The sequence below is a fragment of the Amblyomma maculatum genome, chromosome 4 (assembly GCF_055883805.1).
Source record: "Amblyomma maculatum isolate TAMU_Amacu chromosome 4, ASM5588380v1, whole genome shotgun sequence".
Lineage (NCBI taxonomy): Eukaryota > Metazoa > Arthropoda > Arachnida > Ixodida > Ixodidae > Amblyomma > Amblyomma maculatum.
The window spans coordinates 84,287,661-84,306,142 of NC_139347.1; the positions used below are offsets into that span (position 1 = coordinate 84,287,661).

The 18,482-nt window shown below is 45.0% G+C and overlaps 1 long non-coding RNA gene across 1 annotated transcript in view; it reads left to right on the top strand.

Moving 5' to 3' along the window:
- The window catches only part of LOC146191548 (uncharacterized), a 96,433-nt gene that overhangs the window by 77,387 nt on the left and 564 nt on the right, over positions 1 to 18,482 (top strand). Inside the window, exon 2 of the long non-coding RNA XR_014706357.1 lies at positions 5,125 to 5,198. This is a non-coding gene — a long non-coding RNA (uncharacterized LOC146191548). The remainder of the gene's footprint in view (positions 1 to 5,124; positions 5,199 to 18,482) is intronic.

Sequence of the window (18,482 nt, forward strand, 5' to 3'; positions counted from 1 at the left end):
TACAAATTATACAGGAAAACAACGCGCTGAAGGTGGGGGACTGAATCCATGACCTCCGATTATAGCTTCCGGTGCTCTCGGCAACTGAGCTACATCGGCGGCTGTCCAACCTGCTACTTTCTTGGGTATTAATGTGGTCTATACACGAACCTTGAACGTGGTCACCTGCGCAATTTTCATCAATAGCGGCTCAGGTGGGACGCCCTGTGTTACTGCCAGCGTCACGTGGAACAGGATCGAGATTGAGGGCGAAACTTGTGCTGAAGCCCTCTTACGCTGCTTATGGCTTCAAGACTGCCGGAACCGAGAGCCTCTAAAGCAATTAAGCAGAGCATCGAAGGGAAAATGAGGGGCTTTTATATTATAACGAGCCCCTCATTTTCCCTTCAATTCTCTGCTTATTATATATATATATATATATATATATATAGCGTGGCGTGACATGGTCCATCATCATCATCATCATCATCAGCCTGATTATACCCACTGCAGGGTGAAGGCCTCTCCCATATTTCTCCACTTAACCCGGTTCTGTGCAAGCTGCATCCACTTGACCCCTGCGAGCTTCTTAACCTCATCCGCCCACCTAACTTTCTGCCGCCCCCTGCTACGCTTTCCTTCCCTTGGAATCCAGTTTGTTATCCTCAGCGACCATCGGTTATCCTCTCTTCGCACTACATGTCCTGCCCACGTCCATTTCTTCTTCTTAATTTCAACTAGAATGTCGGTAACATGGTCCATAGGGTCACAAAGAGTCGGACACGACTGAACGACTGAACTGAACTGAAATATATATATATATATATATATATATATCGAGAGAGGGAGAGAGAGAAGAAATGAAGAAAGATAATAGAAAAATAAATATAAAATGAAAGCAAAACTTTGCTCCGCTTGCGGGAACCGAAGCCAAGTGTCCGGTGCTCCTACCAACAAAATTACAGCGACGGCTTTCGAACCTTCTACTTCTTTGAGTGCTATTGTTGCAACTCCTTTGCCCTACATAAGGCTTCAAGACGCAGAAGCAAGATCCTCAGAAGGTGTTCAGCAGAAAATTGACGGGAAAGGAGAAAATTGTGTGCAATATTTTCTTTATCATGCATTCTCCTTTTCTTTCTTGTTGATTGCCTCTCTCCACGCAGGGAATGCTAGCCAAGGGCGATCATTTTCAGATAAACAATACGCAGTTCCTTTCCAACCATCTAGTTGCATATCTTCAAGAAAACAATTGTGAGGCTATTGTGGAATCTACACTGCAGAAAGGTAAGCCTAATTGTTGCTGGTGCACACGGCGCATCATTTTTATTCTCATTGTCATTATAAACTAAATGCACCGTCATTATTATTGCTAATGTCATCATTGTCATTATAAATGATAGTAGCGTCATTGTGATCGCTACTATCATTATCACCGTAGACACGGAGAATTGTGATAAACGTTTCATGATCCCGGACGTGGCGCAGCTGGTTAAAGCGCTGGGCTGGGGATCCAAGGGATGGAGGCTGGATTCCCGGTGAGGAAAAGACAGATTTAATCAACTATCTTCCTCACGATAGACGAGGAGAGTTATGATGTGTGTTTCACGATGCCGGGAGTGTTATAAATCGTCCACGGAAGGACTTACTGTTAATCAAAACTTTACCACACCTATTCAGCTTAATTCATCGGTCCGACAAAGCTGTCCGCTATCGCCTTTGCTATTCGCGTTATATCTGGAGTGTCAGTGACGCTACAGGGTCAGTGGCCACGACAATGACCCCCTACTGTCGTAGTATCATAAAAAACAAAGCAGTGCGTGGTTTCTCCCTATCACAAGGTGGAGCCAATATTTAGGGTTATGCTGATGACGTTACCCTTTTTTGTTCTGATAAAGAGTTTCATTGAAGTCTTGCGCTCAACTGAGCGTTTTTGTGGTAGTTCGGGTGCTTCTCTTAATCCTGGTAAATCAAAAGGGTTCTCCAGATCACTGGGGAATAAAACCTTTTCTTGACCGGCATCAGGTGGAACTCCGAAACCGTACAATATTTGGGGGTTCTGTTGCATCGGTATCGCAGCAGTGGGCCTCACTGAGATTCTCAGATCTTATCAGTTAGGTGACAAACCTAGGCTTGGATGGGTAAGGAGCCATCTCTATTTGCATGCGCATAAGCTTGCAGTGTCTTCGTGATTTCGAAGCTTGTCGATGTCATGCAGGTGTTGCATTGTTCAAAGAACAAAGTACCGTCAATGCATAGAATGCTTGCTACTTTTGTGTGGCCCTTTCAATGGAAGCTCTGCGTCGAGACAATCTGTTTCTCCCTCTGGAGACTGGTGGAGCTGGTCTGCAGCCCTTGTTTGTTCATCAGCATGCTTCAAGGTATTTCTTTTTTTAAAACAGCAAGCCATCCTTTCCTCCTAGGTGCGTTTAGCAGACGGTAAAGGGCCCATTCGCCTAATTTGTTTGCGCTCACTGGTCATAGGAGTGAGCGTGCTATGTGGGGTTTTCTTGAAGAGGTTGCCGACACTGTCCATTTCTCATCATACAATTTTGCTTAGAATACCTATGCAGTCTATCCACAAGATAGATGATAAAAGTTCAGATTGAAACATTATTTCTTGTACCGATGTATTGGCAGCCGTACCTCCCTTTTCTAGACAAGAGTGTAATAAAGCGGGTGCAGCGGAAGTATGCACAATCAGCCGCAAAAATTTTCTTCTTTAAACTTCGCAAGTCAACCATACTTTTTAAATCGTGTCTTCGTGCCATGGTCAGTGGATTGTCGCCTGTGTCAGCAATTATAGATCATTGGTTTGTGTATTGTCGTGATGCAGCGTGTTTTTGGGACATTCTTCAACGGACTCTCAAAAAGGATATTGATATTACGCCCTGTACTATAAGACTTTTGCCTTCAATGGAAGCTTCTGAGGTACCATGTGTGTTAGTGGGACTGTTAGTCTGTGGAAGAGCCGCATGACAGATCGCCACGGAGAGCCACCGCGTTCATCAATGTCTCTGTTCAGAGAACAGTGTGCTATGTTGCTGGGGTTATATGCTGTGCAGGATCGACCTCCTGCTTGGTTACCTTTACTCGATGCATGTATACGTATCCCAGATTTTTGATGTGTGGACAAAGCGAGAGCTCGATGCTGACGCTACTGTGTATGACAGGTTGCGGATACGACCTGGTTGAATCAGGCTTCAAGTAATTCCATGCAACACCGGAAAAGAAATCCCAGGTTTGGAGCAGTTGGTTAAAGCTCTCGGTTGGCGGCTTTTGGGATGGAGGTTCAACTCCCGGTGGAGACAGGACTGATATATTTATTTTTTTTACTATATTCCTCACCGTAGACAAGGAGATTTATGAAGTGCGTTTCAAGATCTCTGGCGTCATTGCCGATGACGTAAATATTATGCGGTATACCGCGTAATCTCGCGAAGTGTGACACTTCTCGTGGCCGGACCGACAGATTCATGGCCGTGAGTATGAGCCATTAAAGGCTTTTGCCTAAAAGAAAAGTTAAACACACCTGGACACTTTGTTAAAGACCACTTTTCGATAGGAAACAATAACTGTTACGATCGGGTCCGCAAGGCGTGCCTAATTTTTCCCGCTGATAGTCACAAGGTATTAAACACGTCACAATGTTTAGCTGTCGAACTGCCTCATATCGGTATATTGTTTTACGTTGCTTAATCGATAACCATTTTGCGAATCGCCAATATTCTTATTTTCGTTCTTTAAACTGATACAACAGTAGCATTACTCGGTCTAGTCTATTTGGGTGTTCGGTCTGCTGCATTGGCTAAGGGGTCAATGCTCTCGACTGCCCAGGAGTGAGACCCGCATTAAATACAGGCAGCGGAGATTGCGTTTGATGGAGGCAAAACGCGTGCACTGTGCGATGTCAGTGAATATAAGAGGTCTCCAGGTGGTCAAAATAATACCGGATTCCTCCATTAAGGCATCCTCATAGATTGACTCACTTAAGAATGTTAAACGTGATTTAACTGAAACAAACCTATTTTATGATTTCTCCCTCCCGGTACCTCAACACTTACGGTGCTCGACTTCTGGTCTCAATGATGGCTTTGACCACGGCCTCGGCCGCCACTTTTCAATGGCCGCGAAAAACAAGGCCCCCGTGTGCTGTACAATGATTGTGAACGTCAAAGACCATAGCTTGTCGAAACTTCAGAAGGGTTACGCTACCTCATCTCTCATAGTCTGATTAGCCTTGGGAAGGTAAAGCGTATAGCCAGAACACAACATATATTATGTGCGATATGTTCCTAAAATATTCAATATCTTCGGTGCCGCTGGTTGTTTACACCCACTATTACATTCGGTATTCTGGTTTTTACTTGCCTTGCCTAGCAAGCAACCGGAACCTGCCACGTCATTCAATCTTCGTGCATATTGAAATTTACTAACTTGAAGATTCGAAACGGCTACCGAATTAATTTGTGATACTTACATAACATGTAAACTGGAAACTTGCGTAATTGTTTAGAAAGACGTGTTACCCATGGCTGTAAAAGGCGCCGTCAAATCCAACGCTTCTATCTACCAGGGCATCTTGGACCCCAGTCCTACAGATGGAATTGAGATTCAAGCAGCCTTGTTGCCCTAGCTCAAATAGATAACGTGTTCCTCGGCTATGCAGTTTATGGTTCGAACATACAGCGCTCAAACTGGCAGTTCGCTGTTTGCATCTGTGGCAAACATGCAGCTGTATCTACGTGAAACGACTTTGAACTAAGGCTTCCTTCTGCTTTTACAGGTTGTAAACGTAACGGCTTGCCGAGATTAAATATTATTACTTTCGAATAATGCCACCCTGAAAGGCAATATGAAATTATGTGAGAACGAAAGGCAAGAAAAGTTATCAAGGTTATTTCGCTGCTAATGCAGTCACATCAGCGCCAACCGCAAACAATACACATAACCTTAGCGCTTAAGCACGGTTATAAATCAGGATATTTACGATGCTAGCGATTCCTTCTCCGGATAACGACTGCATTTGTGTGGCTAGGGAATATAGTGCAACGTTGTTACGGCGTAAGATAATTGAAGGCGTAAGGAATGTTGTTTGCTTAGACTCCGGGAAGGGAATGATTTGCTTCACCTAACATTCTTGCGCAGGAGGTTACCTCTCGCGGCTTGGAAGAAAGAAAAAGAAACGACGAGGAGCAGAATGCAGAAAAGCAAAGAAGTAGGTAAGAAACTAAAAGACGGAAAATAGGACCGGGAAACGTGATTGTCGAACTCATGAGGTCTGGTCAGTCCGGAGGTACCGTCTACAGTATAAGAGGGGACCAAATTGGTGTGCCTCATACTCAGCATGAATAAGAAAAAGGGCGTTTACAAAAAAAAGCTAGCCTTGTAACCTCATAGATCCTATTATTACATTTTCGAACAAACACCCTGCATTTTGAAAGCAGCCAAGAAGGGACTCTACGAATCTCAAAGCAATAATAATAAAAATTAGGATGAAAGAACCACAGGATTCAAAATATTTGTTAAACTCAAATATACTCAACCCCGTGATCCCAAACTTGAGCGATGGATAATAAGTGTAGAGTAACTCAAATTATATGGGGGATGCCTCCACCAATGATTTTTTTTCATAATCGGCAATATGCTGAAGCACATAAAACTTCCAGAGCAAGAAATTCTTCTTAATTAAGAAAAGAAAAGCCAACCGACTTTTGCCGTAGCCGAAACTAAAAAGCGTTGATGGGAGTCTCACGGACAACGTCGTAAAAACCACGCTCGCTGTCTATCTCGAACAACATAAAGGGGTGAATGCGGCAGCACGCTAATAACGAAGGCGCACGGCCAATATCTGTTGAGATAATGAGCTTATCACTTTTCCGGGATGGCAATAAAGGATATTTTTTACGGTGTGCAGCCGAGAATGCCTCGTAACAATGTTCGAACGCGAAGTGTCCTGGCAACGCTTGGAGCGACCAGCACGTTGTCAGCTGCGCAGTCGGATTTTTTATGTTCTTTATCGTGTGTGTCACAGCTCGCAAGATGCCCATAATAAATATAAAGCGCAAAAAAAAAAAAAAAAAACCCCGAGATCGTAAAGGCGACGCAGACAGGCGCTAACACAGAACACAATTTCGCGCTGTTGAACAGAAGCTGAGTCAAGATTTCCGCTCTCCATCATAAAACAGGCGCCGTCTTCGGTGTCCATTATAAATGGCCAGCATAACTCAATGCACTTTTAAGCTAAGTGATGCAACAGTTGCGGCATTTTGCGTGCATATTTATTTTTCTTGCAGGCAACAGCGGCAGGCCTACTGCTGCGCCGTTGAGGCGCACACCGAGCCTTCTTCTCTGTCATTGAGGATGCCAATGAGAGTGATCTGGATGGATATATTTTGACAATACGACTAAGTGTTCGCAATCCGGGGGCTCTGTAAACATGAAATTATTATTTGATTACCTAAAACTATCCAAACCGAAAGCGTCAGTATTCGATCTCTGCTTCGAGCTGGCACTGCAAAAATTTAGTTTTCACCTTCTAACGTGAACCGTGCAGATTTTGCATTCGGCATTTCATCCCTTAGACTGCATTACAGCTTGAGTCACTCAGTTTCTTGTTCCTGTTTCTCTGTCAGTGCTTGCACTGCTGAAAGATAATTTCGCTCTTTTGGAGATGACATCTGCTTGTCATCGACACAGGCTTCCCTTTCCATTTCTCCTTCGCCCTGTACATTTTCTTGACTTGTAGAAATTTGAGGTAGTGCTGAATTTGGCACCTCTTGCAGCCGGGATTGTTTTGAAGGCAACGATATACGCTGCGAACCACTCCATCCCGAAGCGTCTTTTTACCAGACAGTTGCCACTCCTGTCGCAAAGTGAACAGCTTTAATATGATTAAAGCTTACCTGCGTATGCATTGCGATCTAGAAATAAGGGCCCCCGTCCCACATTAAGACAATTATCTATCTTCAGTGGAGGACAGGACGTCGCGGACACCTATGGTAGGAAGATTCAACAATGAAATGGCACATTAGCAAGGGGTGACACCTTCTCACTTTATAATATTATACTGCTCTGACGGCCAGCTGAACTCCCTGAACAGGCATTTTCGAATTAAGCGCGCACGAAGCAAGCAAATATAACTTAATAAGCATCATTGTACCGATATATATATATATATATATATATATATATATATATATATATATATATATATATATATATATATATATATATATATATATATATATATATATATATATATATATATATATTTATATATATTCATTACAGACGAGAAAGCAGCGTGCAGGGCCGCGAGGAGCAGCGCTCGCCCTAGGCCCGCCGCGATGCATTACTGCACAACTTCACAATGACGTGCCTCAAGTGGAGCGCTCGCCTAAATAATTTTGTCAGAGCAGCATAGCATCATTTCGAACCGAAAATGGGTCAGGTTGGTGAGGATTCATACTTCAGCGCAAAAAAGCAGGACTGAAGCGGCGAACGAGCAGACACATGAGCCCGTATTGTGTCTCCCTGTTAGCTTTGGCCCAGCTTTTCGTACTGCCAAGTATGAAGCATCATTATATTCAATATCGAAGAATGCACTTCGTTTACAAATAGAATGTTGTACATTTGGCTTTATCTGTTGCTAGTTTAACTGTTTTCTACCATACCGTGCTCTTAGGAGTATTTTCCAAGACGGAAATGAAGAGCTTAGAAACGGAGAAACGCGACGCGACCACTGTGCCGTCGGTGATTGATTATTGTGCCGTAGTATTGCTATTTACACTTGATAAGACAGCAAATTGGTCAAGAGGGCTGAAACAAGCTGGTTTTGGCACTTGTGCGCAACCATCTTTGCCATGCTAGCGTGCGCAGGCGTGCATCCATTGTCGCGAAAGAAAGACAGCCTAGATGAGTCAAGTTCAAAGTCAGCAGTGCCAAGCCACGATAACACAGCATATATAACACTTACGCATGACGGCAGCAGCAGAATTCGAGGTTGACGCGGTGCAAGCAACTGGCAAGAGAGCAATAACAACAACAACTGGCAAGCAATGTTGTAAGCACGGACGACAGTGTGTTTCTTTATACCGTTCGCACCTAGCTTTTAGCCTTCGAGAGAAATCACTGGTAAAAATGTATTCCTATCTAGTTCAGCAATTCATTCATTCATGCTCGTTGCGTACATAATGATACACAGCAGTAGTTTGGAATAGTTTGCGGGTGGAGAGTGCTATGACCGTCGTACTGAAGCAGCATTTAGCCTCCACCGAGTTTTTTAGCGGCTCCTACAGAATGGCGCGTAGAAGTTCGTGTTCTCCCTCCTGAATGGTGGTCGTTTTTGAATATCTCCGTGTTAGAAAGTGAACAGCCGTTTTCCAGTAACCCTCAAGATGAAAGTTTAAAACGTTGCATCTTTTCTGCACTCACCTATGTGGCAGTAACGTGGAGGCTGACGAAAGCAGTTCAAGTTAAACTGAGAACCACATAGAGAGTCGTGGAAAAGAAGATGATTTGTGTAACTTATAAAAAAAAAAAAAGAAAGCATGCGGAGTGGGTCAGAGAAATAACACGTTTAATGAAATTCTGCTGGAAACAAAGAAGGAATGGCCATGGGCAGGACTTGTAATGCGTAGAGCGGGTAACCGATACTCGTTAAAGGCAACTGATTGGATTCCAAGAAACGACAAGCGCGGCAGTCTCGAATTTCCGTAAGCTCATATTAAAAATCAGGAGAACACTTCACCCTTAAGGGTTACAAGCGATGGCGGTTCATACCCAACAAAGTAGTGCTCTCAGTTTTTATGTTTATTTCTTATATATTTTCTCATATTTCCCGACAAGCGAACCGTCAGCTCGAACGCCACTTCTTAAAACTCGATGCGGTCTAGTGCGCGTTCAGCAGAACACGCTGTTTTTGTTCGGTGAAACTCCGGGGGCTTCCATTGGCTATTACGCAATAGCGTTTCTCACACACGGAGATTTCTCTTCTCTTTTTTGCTTTCATTCATTGTGGATTTTAGTGTTACAACGGACAGCAAAACCGGTACCGGCGTTTCTGCAACACGGGGTCCTGATGGAGCCCTGGCGTAAAACAGCAGAAAAGAAGACCGCTAATTAGCAGCTTTATGAAGCACGACACCGAACTTCAGCGAAAGAAATATTCAGGGGAGGCTTTGCACGTCCTTCTCATAAATATGTAGCAAAATATTATGCGTATCTTTGTTTTATTAGTGTAAATTGCAACGGTATCGGTACTATAGATATAGCATAGTAAGCGAAAACTCCACATCTAGGCTTCTTTTCAATGACAGTACTAATCAAGGAAATAGAGGCACTTCCTAGTATGTTTTTGTTACAGTGACGTCATCCCAAAATGTTTGTAGGGGGGCAATGTTTGCAGTAAATAATTTGACACTTGCTCTCTTTCTTCGCTCCTGACAGCCGCGAAACTGGAGGACCACCTTGAGATTTATCTAACAGTTATTTACCTCGATTTAAGGTGCTAAAATAAACAAATGAAGACACGACAGACGAACTGCGGAATTACGTCATGTTGTAAACGCGCTTGCGCGTAAAATGGTAAGGGCAGGCACATTCCGTTGAATGGGAGATCTCTCAAAGAAAGAAAATTCTTCGGAGTAGGTTCAATTCCATAAATATGTTCTAACAGTGGTGTTCACCTTCTTTAGGGTAAACGTCCAATTTGTGCAGCGCATCAATACAAATACTAGAGTGTAACAATTACTCCTCAATGTGCGCCCTGTTGTCGTGGCTCAGTCTCTTGTGAGTTGATGAAGAGTGTTCTTTTCCTTCTTCTTTGCGAAAGTACATCACTTTATTATGAAATTCCTTTCTTCAGTGAAACATTTCACTATTTCTCATGGAGCATACGCAGGCGTAAAAGTGACCCCTAATTCAAGTAATCAGATTTTCAAAATACAGTGAGAACTCGTAATTGTTTTTGCTCTGCAATGGACTACGTCTTTTTGGTAAAGTAATTCGTTCCATCGATTAGCATAACTCGTCGATCACTACCCACTCACAGTAAACCTCTTGCGTCCACCTTTGCTCCGACATTTCGAGATTTTTAACAGTGCTGCTGACGTAGCAATGGCTGGCTTCGCAGACAAACGAATATGCTTCTCAGGCCTTTGCACTGCTCTTCCACGAGAGCGGCGGCTTAGTTAAGTAGCTGGCATTGGAAATAAAATGGGTTTTGCTTGGCGAGGCTCACAGCATTTGGAAAATGCGGAGCGCGCAAAGAAATGGTGCGAGATAAAATGAGTCCGTCTGTGCCTTAATTCAGCGATGGCATAAAGTTCACAGATCAAAAGCAGGAAGTGGTCAGCAAAAAGAAGGAAGCAGAGCGAACCACGCTCTTGTAATTGTTTTAAGATGCGTTTTAGATCCGCGTTCTTTTACGCCGCTAATATTGTGACGAAGAAGAACTGATAGATTGTACAGGGAGGCGAAGACACTGAAGTGTGCGTGCGGTTAACTGGGCGGCACTGTATTTCCCGCTGTGCTAACTGTGCTGTGCTGAATTAACTGGCCATATCAAGGTCCTGTAAGATCTTGGTGGAGGCTGTCATTCAGTCCCTGTACCCCAAGTTGACCTCCAAAGCGGTCGGCACATCACACCCATCAACATGTCTACTGTCGCTGACACAGTAGCAACCGTCTCTTCGTCGAGGGCCTCACAAGCCGTCGTCATGGTCTCGCCTCGCGACCCTGGCCCATTCTGTGGCAGTGATGACAACGTCGACGTACACGACTGAATCGACCTGTATGAGTGGGCCTGCGCGAATAATCGGCGGGATGCCACAATGATGATAGCCAGCCTAATCTTCTTTCTGACAGGCACGGCGCGCAAGTGGTACGTCACACACAAGTCAGAACTATCTTCATGTGCAGTTTGTAAGCAAATTAGGCATGACCTATTTGATAAGCCCATTGGAAACCTGCTCGCCGCCAAAAAATGCCTGGCGTCACGCGCACAAACGGCCACAGAACCATACGACGCCTACATAGAAGATGTGCTTGCTTTGGCCGCAAGGTGGACAACGACACGACTGAAGAAGAGAAAATAGGCCATATACTCAAAGGTATTGCAGATGAAGTCTTCAATCTTGTATTATGTAAAGACTGCGCAACCGTCGATACCGGGTTGCAGACCCGTCCCATCTTCGAACAAGCTAAACGTAGTCGAATATCGTCTCGTTTTGATCGGCTGCCAAGCATCCTGCTAGTTCTACCTGCTCTGGTTCAGGGACTTTAGGGCAGCAGTCTGCTTCAGATAACTTCACCCGCATCGTGCGCCGAGAATTAGAGGCACTGGCACTTGTTGTTGCACCTGCTCCTTCATTACCTTCTGACTACACTGCATCAGTTTCCTCGATTAATGAAGCCGTCCGCCAAGATGTCGCTAACATGGGGATCTCCACACGTCCCACCATGAACGAACAACGCGCTCTTCCATGACCTCTTGTTATTGCCGCTACCACTCCCCGAAGTGGTTTCTATCCCCAATACAGCTCTCGACATGCAGCGGAATGGCTCACTCCTGACCACCGTCCCATATGCTTTCTATGTCATCGAGTGGGACATACCTCCTGCCACAACCATGCCGCAGGCCATTGGTGCTCAGCACTCTGCTTTTTCAACAATCAGCACGACGTTGGCCCACCACGCAATTATGCACCACGTTTTCCGTCTCAAGCACCCGACCAAGTTCTTCCCGCCCCGAACCGAAGTCGCTTTGTCCCCGCAAACCCCTCGCTTCCACTCTTCTGTTTCTCGCCGCATCTCGTCACCTTCCTATAGCGGCCACTTTGCGGGAAACTAGAAAATGCAGCTCCCGGAGAGGACGCTGCATTCTGGACTCGGACTGCAAATCCTCTACCAACCTTTAATGTACCAAGTAACTTGATCATTATTTCTGTTTATGGTGTTTCTGTTCCTGCCCTTATTGACACTGGGGCCCAGGTACCTGTTATACGCTCCTCTTTTCCCCATAGCCTGGAAAATTAATTACTCCAGCCGCGACATTTACCATACACGTAGCCGACGACAGTTGTGCTGCTGTAGCCAGCATGTGTACTGCCCGCGTAAGTGTTGGCGATCAACCCACTTTTGTTCGTGCTGCACAGCTGTCCTCAAGACGTAATTCATGGTCTCGAGTTTTTATCTGCTCATAAGCCCTCATTTACTGTTATGCTGCTCTTCTGCGCTTCGACCTGGCTATTTACTCTGAGGACCTACCAAGCCCACCTCGCTTTCGCTCCGCCACATTCTGTCCCCTGCCACTAGAAGCTTTCGTCTGTGTCCCTTTAGTGCCCTATCCAGCTGTTTCTGGCGGTGACCATCTTTCCTGCCCTCTCACCGATGTCTTTCTGTAACGTAATATTGCTGTCCGTCATCTCACCGTCCATATCCGTCAAAATCAAGCCACTCTGCCTGTCCTCAACTTCAGTTTATCGTTACAGGTTCTCCCGAAGGCATTGTACTTGCTGAACGGTCCTTTCTGAGTGAACGTTCAGTCTCGATTCTGACACACGATTCTCAGTCTGACGTTCTTAGTACCCCGCCCAGCCCAGCTCCAGTTCTGATATTATGTCTGCGATGATTGTGGCAGGTCTACCACATGGTTTTGTACAACATCTGCACAAGCTTCTGCTTACTTACAGCGAGACCTTCGACATTGGCCGTCGTCCGCTGAGTCAAACAACCGCCGTTGCTCACCTCAGAGACAACAGTTGCGTCTGCCCTGTCCACCAGCACCCATAGCGTCTCCCATTCACAACGTCAGGTAATACAAAGTACTACAATGTCTATCCTCTCCTTCGAATAGACGATGCCATCGAATGCTTACACTGAGCCAAGTACTTTTCATTGATTAATCTCCGTTTGGGCTACTAGCAGATTACCGTGCACGAACGCGACCGAGAGAAAACAGCGTTCATCGCTCCAGATAACATCTACCATTTCAAGGTGGTGCCGTTCGGCATTTATAATGCTCATGCGACCTTCGAACGAATGATGGACTGTTTGTTCCGAGGTTTCAAATGAACCACTTGAATGTGTTATTAAGACAATGTTAACGTTTTTCATCCCCATTCGAAAGCCACCTGGATCGTCTTCCTACAATTCTCACAATTATCCGTAGAGCTGGCCTTCAGCTCGATGGCAAAAAATGCCGCTTCCGTCACACTCATACTAAGATTCTTGGCCACCTGGCTAATCGGCCGCTTTTCGAAGGAGGCGCCCGTGTGCTGTGCGATGTCAGTGCACGTTGAACAACCCCAGGTGGTCGAAATTTATGGAGTCCTCTACTACGGCGTCTCTCAGAGCCTGAGTCGCATTGGGACATTAAACCCCACAAACCAAACCAAACGTAATTGTGACAGCGTCTAGCCCGACCCAAAATCCGTGCAATCAGTTCGTTCCCAGCTCATAGTTTCGCGCTTGAGGTCCGAAGGTTCCTCGATTTGTGCTCCTACTTTCGTCGCTTTGGGGAACATTTTGCAGCCATCGCCCGTCTTCTCACCAGCCTGTTGAAAAATGACGTGCCCATGTGCTGGGGCCCGGACAAGGCGGACGCTTTCGCAGCACTTATTGCCGCACTTACTACACCACCAGTCGTAGCCCATTTCCACGTCTCAGCTTTGACAGAGCTTCGCACCTACGCAAGTGGCTATGGCATTGGTGCAATCCTTGCTCAGCGACAGAATGGTCACTACCGAGTTATCGCTTAAGTCATATCCTATCCGATTCAGAACAAAATACATCAGTTACCGAGAGTGAAAGCCTAGCCCTCGTGTCGGCCGTCACCAGATTTAGTCCCTACTTTCTTGGCCGACATTTTACCGCGGTTACAGATCGCCATGCACATTGCTGGCTTTCTTAAAGACCCTACTGGCCGTATTGGACGCTGAGCGTTAAGACTCCAGGAGTACACCTTGTCGATAACTTGTAAATTCAGTCGACGCCATGTGCTTGTCAGGACAAACAGAAGACGTTTTCTGCCGCTACCCAGTTGATTCCCCTCTTTGCGAGTGCGGAGTTGGTAATTGCGTATTCTCGTTCTCCAATTTCTTTAACATTTGCATTTGTACAAGGTGCCTAAACACGGTCAAATTCTCGTATATAAGGCACTTGAGTCAAATTCAAGGACGTGCTGGTATGCAAGTATGCAAGAAGTCTCCAGTAAAAGCTATTCACGTAAGTTATGCAATATTAACTTAAAAACATTTGCACAAGTGTAGAAGATTTTGTGTTGGGATATTCCGCTTCACTATAGTGCTGGTGTGATATTCATTGAAAATTCAAATGGAGACATGAAAGCCTTTGCTCGATATCTGGGAAAATGACATAACTTCGTACTTTAATGTTTATTCTTTGGCACATCAATCAATATCAGAGACCTTAAACATGCATAATTTTTCATTAAATTCGGTGATAGAAATATTGCGGATGTTGTCCAGATGGTTTTTTGAAAAGTTTTGACTGCACCTTTTCTGAAATTACCAATACACACTGAAGAAGCAGGAAATTCGACTCCGAAAATTACTCTGATTCACAGAATATATTGAGATCACGAAATCATAATTTTTTTGCAAAACTAAGTAAAACAAAAGAAACCACCATGCAGTACAAACATAAATAAGTCCATTTCGCTTAGAGCCAGCATTAGTCTTTGAGAATAATGGTCCCGGCATTAGCCATTTGTTACAAGCACTGATTGCGAACGCACTTTTGGGCCGAGCTTCTGCCGCAAAGTACTAAAAGCAGAAAAGAACGCTGATTTTGTGTTAACCCTGAATGCAGCATTACGGCCCCAGAGCTAAAACAAATCTGAAGCTAGTTTGCTTTTTATATATATGTTGGGTTATCTAAAAACAGACCATATATTGTGTGTACATAGCTGTTCCGCATACATAACTGGTTATCTATTCGTGCTGTCCTGCTCACGATTCATTTTACTCTGAAGGAGACACGGAAGTGTCAATACTGAGTGCAAGAACTGCTGTTGAAAGCCCACAGAGGCACTCGTCGCATGACTTCCACATGTGCGGAACCACGTTTTGCAGCAGTTAGTAAAGAGGTTTCCCGCCTTTAAGTGACTAAACGAGCTGTGTACACAGCATACCGGCGATTCGCCTTGCGCGTCGCAATTTTAGCATTCTGGGTGCTACGAGTGGCGGCAGATTTTTGTGACACATGCGTTCAGAGACACACCGCCAGTGTCACAGAGTGTGCGCAAGCGGCAAGGAGAGTACATGTGGGGACATTTCTTGACAGATTTGCATTTACTAAAAATATGTTCCTGCGTACGCGATGCTTTCTGCAGCGCAAAAAAGGAGCCGCCAGAGAAGACGGCGCAGACTTCCTACTTCAAGACAAGCTTTATCTTTAATTTAGGAGGAAACGCTGGCATTCAACGGAAGCCGAGGAAGCGTGGAAAGGAGAAACATTCAGCGCAGGCTATGCTTCCAAGCGAGGAAATCTGCGCTAAGGTCGTGTTTCTAACCCGTTCGTGTCGGCGTCTTTCGTTTACTCTACGCAGAGGTGTCGCAAAAAACCATTAGTTGCTCAAAGCGGCGGTGTCGGCTCATCACGCCGGGCATCGTCAGTTTACGCAGTAAATACAGGACTTCGAAATAAATGTGAACAAAATTACCTGTGAACAAAAATAAACTCGATGGCAATATTCGAGCGAACATCTTACATATTATGGAGAGAAAGGGAAAAACAGAGGTAAGGATGACCAAATTTATTCCAGACTTCATTTGTCTTGCTTACTGCAAAAACATTGCTTTTTGTAAAATTCATCTCGTAGTGTCATCAGAGGGGAACAGGTTCCCTGTATGTTATTTGTATTTCAAGGCAGATATCTGATGTTCCTATGCACACGGCATCTCCAATAGATTGTAATTATGAGTCATACAAAATTTCGAGCTAAATATACACAACATTAGAACATGAAGTAGTCAGACTTTCTCGCGAAGTTAAGAATGGCTGCGCAGAAAACTATTCGCGCCTATATGCTCTGTTATATCTCCATGAGAAACACGCGCATGAGAACACAATGACTAGGATTCAAACCGGCTGAACCAAGTTTAGAGAGCGGAACCTTAATTATGCATGGTCAGACATGATTTGCTATGGTTTCACTCCTCCATGTCTGTCTGTGAAAGTAAAAAAAAAAATACAGTCGAAGCACTAGCTCCAGCTCGCGACTCCCCTATGGCTGTCTGCAAACGTCAAGGACACCACAGCCGGGTTGGACGACACGAAGCGGTCGAGGAAAATTTAAGTTGTAGGTACCAGGAGACACGTTAGACGGCCGGGGGGGGGGGGGAGAGGGGGGAGGAGGGGGCGAGGGTAAGTATAGGCAATGAAGTGGAAGGCTGTGTCGCTTTGTGCCAGGCAATATTGCATACTTGGGGAGATATTTATCACCACGAATAAAGTTTGCCAGGTGTGGGAAGAGGCGACAGGTGGGCGAAGTAGAAGCGAAACAGGAAAAACAGCGAACGCTGCCGGCTCCGCGTACCGCACGGGCTATGAGCCAGAGGCGCCAAATCCTCAATCATCACCTGATCTCAAATCCTAGATTCAAGTGACACTCACGAGTGGTAACGAGGAAGATAACGCTCTAAAAGCAGTAATTGTTTGCTTTCCAGCTGAAGCCTTTGTTGGAGAGATAAAATTTTGGTTACAGTCGTGACAAAAAGTCGTATACAACACTCAGCCAGTGGCGGAGCTAAAGAATACCACATTTCTACTTCATATTGCAACAGCTATCTGGGATCGACACAATAGTGGCAGAGCCCCATTTTATTCACATGAATGTGTCACTGTCCCTTTTCCTGTCGCTGTCCATAGATGCAGTTTTCCCGAGCTTCATCACCGGCTTAGTGTTGTATACCGCCCTTGCTTACAACATTATATATGATGTCTATGTGCAATCGCAAACTGATTTTCAAATGCATGCAGTGCAGATGCATGTGAAAAAGGAAGCGAAATGGAATGACATCCCCAAAGCGCTGTCCGAAATACGGATGACATAGAATTTTATATGGAAAGTGAACAATCAGGCGCCATTACGTTGCTGCGACCATATAGTGGTTCAAACGAGGTAGCAGGGGTGGGCCCTTGCTATAGTGGTATTTGTTAGGCCTTCCGTTGTCCTACACGCCGTTTTGGTGACAGATATCGGCTCTTGCAAATTCAAAGTCACGGGTGACATCGGGCGGTATATGGGGGCTAGTATGACTTTCCTCCTAAGAAGGATGTAAAGTGCCAGGAAATGTGTTAGAAAAAAATGAAGCTTTGTGAATTTTTTTCTTTTTGTACACATTTTCTGTTGGCTGCTAACAGAAAAACCTGTGAACTGAAAAAAAAAAAATAAGAACAGAAAACGTGGCATAAAAAATAGTTATTGTCTATTCCATAAAATGTTCTTTAAACTGTCAACAAAAAAACCTGAGATAAAAACGGCATTCACAGAAAACTTCGTAGAACAAATGTTTTCAAGGGACATCTACCAGAAATGCCTTGGTGCGTCGAAAGAAGGTGCTGTTCGACACTTGTGGTTTTTTCCAATAGTTATGGAAGCAAATTTTCTTGTTTGCTTGCTTCGCCTTCCTTCCGTGCTTCCGTACTTAGGAGGCGTCCACGTATACGCTATAGCGTCATTGTGCTGGAGTTGCCTGTGTAAGTGAATACGTACCTGACACGAGCCTTACACTGTGAATAATGAACCTCGTGGTTCTTGAGAAGGAGGAGGGCGGGTACAAATATGCGAGAGAGAAGAGTGTGGTCCCATGGAGACGGTCACGTTTTCTGCTTGGGAATAACCAGAGTGGTATAAATTTCTGCTCTTCCTGCTGCGGTAGTGAGGGAAGATCCAGGTTACGATCGAAGGAAGACAACTTGCACTTGGGCGAGTTGCAGTTTAGGTCGATAACCAGCATACGGCTGGCAGAGGCGTGTGTGAACAGGTGCCACTGTTTTTAAAACGACATAGTTTAAGTCAATTTTCTCTAGAAAATGCCGCGGAAGCGCTTTTGGCGTGGCGTTGTGAGCGACAATCACGGGCATTTCTTTCGCGAGTGGTAGCTCAAAGCTGACGTGGCCGGGCCCTGATTGGTTTTAGGGTGGTGCGGCGCCACACGATTACAAGAAATGGGAGATTTGACAAGAGCTTCATGGTTTTATTTAAAGCGAAGGCTGAAACGTATATAGAGCGACGTGGAGAGCAGATTCTTTCTGGCTAGGAAGCCTTGAATGGCACATACGGTGCTGTGGTGGGTACCAAGAGTGCAGGTGATTTCTCGGATAGCTTTTAGGCGAGTGGAAAAAGTGGATGTGACAATACTAAAAAGGAATAAAAAGGTGATGCCCTCTTGGTGAGTAAGTGGAGAGTTGGTTGGAATACTAGCGGCGTGGGATAAAGTCATACCTATGGTAGGTCTTCGATCGGTTTAGAAAGA